The sequence below is a fragment of the Zea mays genome, chromosome 6 (assembly GCF_902167145.1).
Source record: "Zea mays cultivar B73 chromosome 6, Zm-B73-REFERENCE-NAM-5.0, whole genome shotgun sequence".
Classification (NCBI taxonomy): Eukaryota; Viridiplantae; Streptophyta; class Magnoliopsida; order Poales; family Poaceae; genus Zea; species Zea mays.
Genome location: NC_050101.1, coordinates 97,993,707 through 98,003,373, shown reverse-complemented (window position 1 = coordinate 98,003,373; position 9,667 = coordinate 97,993,707). Strand labels below are relative to the sequence as shown.

The window sequence follows — 9,667 nt, the reverse complement described above, 5'->3', positions numbered from 1 at the left end:
ATAAATTTGGAGTTTGGATTTTATGTGAATTTTTTTTTAAAAAACTGAAAACAGAACAAATAGAAAAGAAAAAACAAAACAAAACCAACTTACCTGATCGAGCCACTTAGATTCCTGGCCCAGTCCCTTTCCCACCCCACATGACGCATGCCCACATGGGCCACCTATCGGCCCAGCTCGGACCCCGCCGCGGAGGCGCATTCATGAAAAGTCGTAACCTTAGTGTCTATCATGTGTTGCCGCCAGGTGGGCCCGTCTATCCAGCGTGTCCTCATCCCTTTTCCGATACAACAAACTCGTGTCCATGTCGTCCCTATCTCCTCTACCGCGAATCTCTTATGTAGATATAAACGGCCCCAGGTAGATATAAACCCCCACCCCCTTCATTCGTCGCTAGGAAGCCTCGCCAGCCCTAGACGAGGCAGTCCTCACCGAGAAGCTAGTTTCCGCCGTCGGGTGCCATCGTCGCAGGGAGGAAGAGCGGAGAACGCCGTTGCGCGTGTTGCGTTGTCAAAAGGGATCTCGAGAACAAGCCTGCGAGTGTCGCCCGAGCTCTCCTCGTGCGTTCAAAGCTTCATCGGGGTGGAGTTGATGCTAGGGGACCTCAAAATTGCTCAACGGAGCAATTCCTCCGTCGTGTGCCGCCTCATGCCGTGAGTCGTGCAACCACCACCGTAGTTTCGGGTAAGGATCCCTGCACCTGATTCGTGATCCTCTCCGCTTCATATGGGCTTATCCGCGACTGTGTTAGGGCATCAGCACGTGGGAGCATCAACTCCAGCGATGGTGCCACCGCCTCGTTGGTGCGCGCTACCGCTCTGCTCGGCTGTGGGAGGAGGGTCTTCAGACCGTTGATTCCATCGTGGGCAGTGTAGATTAGAAGGATGAATAACCCTTCGGTTAATTAAATCGTGATCGATGATCCAAAGGCTCAGATGCGATCAACGCGCTGTCGTATTACGAGTCGTGGATCCCAGATCCGGTGGCCCGTGTTGAATACTAGTTCATCACGTTAAGGGGCTTTTAATCTGGAATGTTGGTCTATAGATCTATGGTCCATGGTGCATCCAACCGATGTGGTTGTGGCGTTCTTGCGTAAGAAACCCTCGGAGTTTTATAAAACCAACCCGCGATCCTTCTCTGTTGAAACTGATCACAAGCAAGTCCCTGAAATTCACAAGTCCTTGGTACTCGACTTTAATACAAACTTAATATTAAAATAGCCTTAAAACTTATAAAATCTATATTTTCTTCATATTAACTCTGATTTAGTCCGTTCAAGTTGCGTTGTCTTCGTAGTAATGTCATCTACCCCTTAGTAAACCTTATTTTACTATTTAACATGTCCTCAAAATTAAATATTGATTTTCCCCATGTTTACTATATTAGCTTTTCTAAAACAAAGCTAAATTGTTCCCTCTATAATTTGATTAAAATATAATCCTTAATCAAGTTATAACTTAGATTAAAGTTGAATGAGCTATTTCCTTAATATCTTTTCTCGTATGATTTACATTAATCAACATAGAATATAGTTATTATTATTTAATCACGAAAATCTTCTGAAATTCATATCTTTATAATTGTAACTCTAAATTTAGTGTTTCTTGAATCCACGATGGCTTCGAAAGCGCGGAAGAAAGGCTTCCACCTTAGCAGGGGAAGCCCGCTGTCCTCGTTGTCCATGGTAGCGGTGGCGGATGCAGGCAAGCTGGCGACGGCGAGTAGAGTCGGGGCGTGCGAGCAGTGGACGAGCGGAACGGGTGGGTACAAATAGATTGAACTGGGACTGGGAGAATTGGCACGCCTTGTTATATAGAGCTTAGCTAGCCGTTGTCAGTTGCCATGCACGCGAATAGATAGAGACCCATAGATACCGGCATCGATCTAGACACGGGGACATGCATACGCGCTAGCTCCAGGAGCCCTGTGCATGCATGATGCATGAGTATTGAGTAGTATAGTATGTTTTGGACCGGGCAGTGAAACTTAAAAAGTTATACATGGATTAATTAGTCTAATTAAGTTTAATAGGCCAAAGCCCAAATAAAACACCATGCACGATACGTAACATAACGGAAATCTTGTTGCGCGATGCATGATGCACGACAAGTAGGCAATTGTAGTGATGAAATAAATAATTATTCAAATATCAATTTTTTATTACGAACAAATAGGATATAGAATCCTCTATGCAAATTTGTATTCTTGTTTTTAGCATTTAGCTTATAAAGATTCATAAAAGGTAAGACTTAAATTTATCATATCTCTTATCAAATATGGATATAAAATTCAGATACAAATACGAATATTTTTCACCTTTTTCGTTGCAGGGAGCAAATAACACATAAAATAATTTATACAACATTTTATTCTTGTTTGTGATAATGTTCTTGGTAGCATAAGAAAAATCAACAACAAATTTCATACGAATCTTTTAAAATATTAAATTGTCCTAATAATTTAGATATCCACTTTCATCCCTATACAATCATGATATGCTCTGCACGCTCGCAATGTCATCCTTTTCAATGCTACGCGTTGCCCCACCGATGTTGTGTCGCTCCTAGCAACTGACTTGCACTTGTGCATGCCCAAATGCGTCCAGGCGCAACAGCATGATTACGGTCGCGCCACTGTGCACGCACACCGCCTGGCATCTCCCGATGGGTCATCTAATATGATAGGAAAAGCAGATCGGGTCTCAGGCGCAAATTTTTGTCTCACTCGACGATGGGCTCGCCCGACGCTGAGCTCGTCCTCGGGTGCCATCTCCGCCTCGCCCGAGCCCGACGTTGAGCTTGTCCTACATCTTGCTGGGCCTCTCTCCCGTACGCTGATGGCCTGGATGCTGCGCCGACGCTTGACTCCATCGGCTTCCAGGTAACCCTCGTGGAGCTTGCATTTTGTAGCCTCCATCTTCTCGCTCTCGGCGGCGGGCGGTCTCTTGGTCTCACTCATGCTCTTCTATTGGTTCGATAGAATTGCTGCGGTCGAGAGCGTCTTCGGTGGCGGTATATAATGCTGCTTCTTGTGTTCCTCGGCGGTGGGAAGCATACTTGCTGGTGGTACATGTGGTCTCTTGTTGTGTACCTCAGCGGCGGGAAGCATATTTGCTGATGGTATGTGCGTGTTCTTGTGTACCTCAGCGGCGGGAAGCATCTTGGCAGGCGGTAAATCCATCTTCTTCTAGTGCACCTTGTCGACGGCAACGTGTGGGAGCGGGATCTGATCATCAGAGAGATTATCGAGCTTCTTCTTCACCGCTACAGCAGTGGCAAAGGAGGCTTCAACGGCCACCCTCCACCCGCGCACGACGTCGCACGTGAGGCTTCGGATCCGGGATGACCCGTGGCTCCCGAGGGCGCCGACGGTCCTCACCAGGTCGGTGGACGCTAATAGGTCATGCGGAACGAACACGACCAGCAACGTCTTGAGGGATTCGACCATGACATCGTCGAGCACGGCGCAGAGCTGCTCGGCGGCCACGCCGTCATCCGTGGCGCCGCGGAGCAGCATGACGATCTCGCCATGCACATCACGGAACTCGGCGCGCGGGTAGCCGCATGCCTCGATAAGCCATCGATCGCCTCGAAAGCGCGGAAGAATGGCCTCCACCTCCGCAGGGGAAGCCCGCTCTGCTCGTCGGCTATGGTACAGGCGGGGGCCAGCGGATGGGTAGGGTCGGCGTATGTGAGCAAGCGCAGCGTGACGTATGCGAACGGTGGACGAGTGGGTGCAAGAACTGGAGATTTCCTTACTATTAAAGTCGGATGGAAACAACACCGATCGGCCTATTGAGAGCACCTAGAGGGGGGGTGAATAGGTGATCCTGTAAAAACTTAAACTTATAGCCACAAAACTTGATTAAGAGTTAGCACAGTTAATGCCAAGTGGCTAGAGTGAAGTCCTTGCACAATATGATAACCACAGAAAATCAAGCACAGAGAAGACACAGTGGTTTATCCCGTGGTTCGGTCAAGTACAAATACTTGCCTACTCCACGTTGTGGCGTCCCAACGGACGAGAGTTGCACTCAACTCCTCTCAAGTGATCCAATGATCAACTTGAATACCACAGTGTTATGCTTTTCTTTTCTTATCCCGTTTGCGAGGAATCTCCACAACTTGGAGCCTCTCGCCCTTACACTTGAATGTTTCACAAAGAGTCACGAAGTAAGGAGGGAATAAACAATGCACACAAGACTTCAAAAGATCAGAGCAATACGCACACAAGTCGCAACACGAGCTCAAAACACAACTCAAGAGTTTACAACTCCACTAGAGCTCTATGTGCTATCACAATGAAAAGACTGCGCGAAATCGATGTCTTGGTGCTTAGAGATGTTGTAGAAATGCTTGGTGTGCTCCTCCATGCGCCTAGGGGTCCCTTTTATAGTCCCAAGGCAGCTAGGAGCCGTTAACAACAAATCTGGAAGGCCATCCTTGCCTTCTGTCGTCGGGTGCACCGGACAGTCCGGTGCACACCGGACACTGTCCGGTGCCCGATTTGTTTCCATACTTGGCGCAGTCGACCGTTGCAGACCGTTGGAGATCTGGGAGCCGATGGCGCACCGGACATTCCGGTGCACACCGGACAGTCCGGTGCCCCCTTTCCGACCGTTGGTTCAGCCATGTGTCGCGCACTGATTCCGCTGCCGACCGTTGGCTCAGCCGACCGTTGGCTCACCGGACAGTCCGGTGCACACCGGACAGTCCGGTGAATTATAGCCGTACGCCGTCAGCAACTTTCCCGAGAGCGGCCAGTTCGCGCCGAGGCAGCCTGGCGCACCGGACACTGTCCGGTGCACCACCGGACAGTCCGGTGCCCCAGACCGAAGCAGCCTTTTGGCTGTACACAGCCAACATTCTCCTTTTCTTCTTCTCTCTGTTCCTAACACTTAGACAAATATATTAGTACACAAAACTAATGTACTAAGGCTTAGAAACATACCTTTACTTGTGATTTGCACTTTGTTCATTCATGGGCATAGATTCACATTTAAGCACTTGTGTTGACACTCAATCACCAAAATACTTAGAAATGGCCCAAAGGCACATTTCCCTTTCAATCTCCCCCTTTTTGGTGATTTATGCCAACACAACATAAAGCAACAAGAACAAGTGCAAAATCACTCCAAATAAAATAACTTTGAGGTTTATTCAATTTTGGCATATATGGATCATCCTTTGCCACCACTTGGTTTGTTTTTGCAAATCAAACTCAAATCTCTATCTCTAAGTCAAACACACATGTTGAAGCATAAAGAGAGTCATTCCAAAAGAGATTGATCAAAGATTTCAAAAACTCCCCCTTTTTCCTATAATCACTACTTCTCCCCACAAGAAGCCTATTTTTGACAAGAGATGCAATAAAAGAGTTTTGTCAAACCAAAAGCTCTATTCTACTATTTTCAAAATTTCTCAAGTGGTAGCTGATCCATTTATCACTATGGCCTTTATTTTCTCCCCCTTTGGCATCAAGCACCAAAACGGGATCAATCTTGGCCCTTTAACCCCATTGCCTCACAAAAATCTTCAATTAAGATCAAATGGCAATAAGAGGTCATGAGATGAACTTGGAATTAGTTACCCTCTCATCGGAGTGCAGTGGAAGTCTTTCATGGTCCAAGTCCACCTTTTCCCTTTCAATTCTCCTTCGAGACTAAGTCAAACAAACTCAAGCATATGGTTAGTCTCAAAGGATCAAGTTGTAGCACATCTCCCCCTAAAACTGTGCATCACTTTGCAACGGACTTGTGAGGTCCAGGGAGTGTTTGTACAACTTGAGCACCATAATAAGCAACAAAATGCAGAAGGAACATGATCAAGGCATAAACACATGTATGCTACAATTCAATCCAAGTTCCGCGAATCTAAGACATTTAGCTCACTACGCAACCTGCAAAAGGTCTTCTCATCTAGAGGCTTGGTAAAGATATCGGCTAGCTGGTTCTCGGTGCTAACATGAAACACTTCGATATCCCCCTTTTGCTGGTGGTCTCTCAGAAAGTGATGCCGGATGTCTATGTGCTTAGTGCGGCTGTGTTCAACAGGATTTTCCGCCATGCGGATAGCACTCTCATTATCACATAGGAGTGGGACTTTGCTCAGATTGTAGCCAAAGTCCCTGAGGGTTTGCCTCATCCAAAGTAGTTGCGCGCAACACTGTCCTGCGGCAACATACTCGGCCTCAGCGGTGGATAGGGCAACGGAGGTTTGTTTCTTGGATTTCCATGACACCAGGGACCTTCCTAAGAATTGGCACGTCCCTGATGTACTCTTCCTATCGACCTTACATCCAGCATAATCGGAGTCTGAGTATCCAATCAAGTCAAAGGTAGACCCCTTTGGATACCAGAGCCCGAGGCAAGGCGTAGCAACTAAATATCTAAGGATTCGCTTCACTGCCACTAGGTGACACTCCTTAGGATCAGATTGAAATCTAGCACACATGCATACGCTAAGCATAATATCCGGTCTACTAGCACATAAGTAAAGTAATGATCCCATCATTGACCGGTATGCTTTTTGATCAACGGACTTACCTCCTTTGTTGAGGTCGGTGTGTCCGTCGGTTCCCATCGGCGTCTTTGCGGGCTTGGCGTCCTTCATCCCAAACCGCTTCAGCAGATCTTGCGTGTACTTCGTTTGGGAGATGAAGGTGCCGTCCTTGAGTTGCTTCACTTGGAACCCAAGGAAGTAGTTCAACTCGCCCATCATCGACATCTCGAATTTCTGCGTCATTACCCTGCTAAACTCTTCACAAGACTTTTTATTAGTAGAACCAAATATTATGTCATCGACATAAATTTGGCATACAAATAAATCACCATCACAAGTCTTAGTGAAAAGAGTTGGATCGGCTTTCCCAACCTTGAAAGCATTAGCAATTAAGAAATCTCTAAGGCATTCATACCATGCTCTTGGGGCTTGCTTAAGTCCATAGAGCGCCTTAGAGAGCTTACACACGTGGTCGGGGTACCGTTCATCCTCGAAGCCAGGGGGTTGCTCCACGTACACCTCCTCCTTTATTGGCCCATTAAGGAACGCGCTCTTCACATCCATTTGGAACAACCTAAAAGAATGGTGAGCGGCATATGCTAGCAAGATACGAATTGATTCTAGCCTAGCCACAGGAGCAAAAGTCTCCTCAAAGTCCAAACCTGCGACTTGGGCATAACCTTTTGCCACAAGTCGAGCCTTGTTCCTTGTCACCACCCCGTGCTCGTCCTGTTTGTTGCGGAACACCCACTTGGTTCCCATGACGTTTTGCTTGGGACGAGGCACCAGTGTCCAAACTTCATTGTGCTTGAAGTTGTTTAACTCCTCTTGCATGGCCAACACCCAGTCCGGATCTAGCAAGGCCTCTTCTACCCTGAAAGGCTCAATAGAAGAGACAAAGGAGTAATGCTCACAAAAATTAACTAATCGAGATCGAGTAGTTACTCCCTTGCTAATGTCACCCAGAATTTGGTCGACGGGATGGTCCCTTTGAATCATCGCTCGAACTTGGGTTGGAGGTGCCGGTTGCGCTTCTTCCTCCATCACGTGATCATCTTGTGCTCCCCCTTGATCACACGCCTCCTGTTGATGAACCTGTTCATCTTCTTGAGTTGGGGGATGCACCATAGTTGAGGAAGAAGGTTGATCTTGCTCATCTTGTTCCTGTGGTCGCACATCACCAATCGCCATGGTTCGTATGGCGGCCGTCGGAATATCTTCTTCATCTACATCATCAAGATCAACAACTTGCTCTCTTGGAGAGCCATTAGTCTCATCAAATACAACGTCGCTAGAGACTTCAACCAAACCCGATGATTTGTTGAAGACTCTATACGCCTTTGTATTTGAGTCATAACCTAACAAAAACCCCTCTACAGCTTTGGGAGCAAATTTAGAATTTCTACCCTTCTTCACTAGAATGTAGCACTTGCTCCCAAATACCCGAAAATAAGATACATTGGGTTTGTTACCGGTTAGAAGTTCATACGACGTCTTCTTGAGGAGTCGGTGAAGGTAGACCCTGTTGATGGCGTGGCAAGCCGTGTTCACGGCTTCCGACCAAAACCGCTCGGGGGTCTTGAATTCTCCAAGCATCGTCCTCGCCATGTCGATTAGCGTCCTGTTCTTCCTCTCTACCACACCATTTTGTTGTGGTGTGTAGGGAGCGGAGAACTCGTGCTTGATCCCTTCCTCCTCAAGAAACTCCTCCACTTGAAGGTTCTTGAACTCGGACCCGTTGTCGCTCCTTATCTTCTTCACCTTGAGCTCAAACTCATTTTGAGCTCTCCTGAGGAAGCGCTTGAGGGTCTCTTGGGTTTCAGACTTATCCTGCAAAAAGAACACCCAAGTGAAGCGGGAAAAATCATCAACAATTACTAGACCATACTTACTTCCTCCTATACTCAGATAGGCGACGGGTCCGAAGAGGTCCATATGCAGCAGCTCCAAGGGTCTTGAAGTGGTCATCACATTCTTGCTGTGATGTGCTCCTCCCACTTGTTTGCCTGCCTGACAAGCTGCACAAGGTCTATCTTTTTCGAATTTTACATTAGTTAGTCCTATCACGTGTTCTCCCTTTAGAAGTTTGTGAAGGTTCTTCATCCCCACATGTGCCAAGCGGCGATGCCACAGCCAGCCCATGCAAGTCTTAGCTATTAGGCATGCATCTAGACCGGCCTCTTCTTTTGCAAAATCAACTAAGTAAAGCTTGCCGTCTAATACACCCTTAAAAGCTAGTGAACCATCACTTCTTCTAAAGACAGACACATCTACATTAGTAAATAGACAGTTATACCCCATGTTGCACAATTGACTAACAGATAGTAAATTGTAACCAAGAGACTCTACTAAAAACACATTAGAAATAGAATGCTCATTGGAAATTGCAATTTTACCTAACCCTTTTACCTTGCCTTGATTCCCATCACCGAATATGATTGAATCTTGGGAATCTTTATTTTTGACGTAGGAGGTGAACATTTTCTTCTCCCCCGTCATATGGTTTGTGCATCCGCTGTCGATAATCCAGCTTGAACCCCCGGATGCATAAACCTGCAAGGCAAATTTAGGCTTGGGTTTTAGGTACCCAACTCTTGTTGGGTCCTACAAGGTTAGCACAAATATCCTTAGGGACCCAAATACAAGTTTTATCACCCTTGCATTTAGCCCCTAACTTCCTAGCAATTACCTTTCTATCTTTTCTACAAATTGCAAAGGAAGCATTCAAAGCATGATATATTGTAGAAAATTCATTCATTACTTTCCTAGGAGCATGACTAACATTCTTTCTAGGAACATGATGAGTAGCATTTCTTCTAGACATATTTCTATTATGCATATAAGAAGAGCTAGGAGCAAACTTGGCATGAGAATCATAAACATATGAATCAAAAACATCATGACTTGCTTTTCTAGTTTGTCTCCTATCATAATACATAAAAGCATGGTTCTTTTGCACACTACTAGCCATAGGGGCCTTCCCTTTCTCCTTGGCGGGAATGGGAGCCTTATGGCTTGTTAAGTTCTTGGCTTCTCTCTTGAAGCCAAGTCCATCCTTAATTGAGGGGTGTCTACCAATTGTATAGGCATCCCTTGCAAATTTCAGCTTATCGAAATCATTCTTGCTAGTCTTAAGTTGGGCATTAAGACTAGCTACCTCTTCA

General features: G+C 46.4%; 1 pseudogene; it reads right to left on the bottom strand.

Annotated features, from left to right (window-relative positions):
• Positions 1–2,534: 2,534 nt before the first annotated feature.
• The window catches only part of LOC118472304 (uncharacterized), a 93,023-nt pseudogene continuing 85,890 nt past the window's right edge, over positions 2,535–9,667 (bottom strand).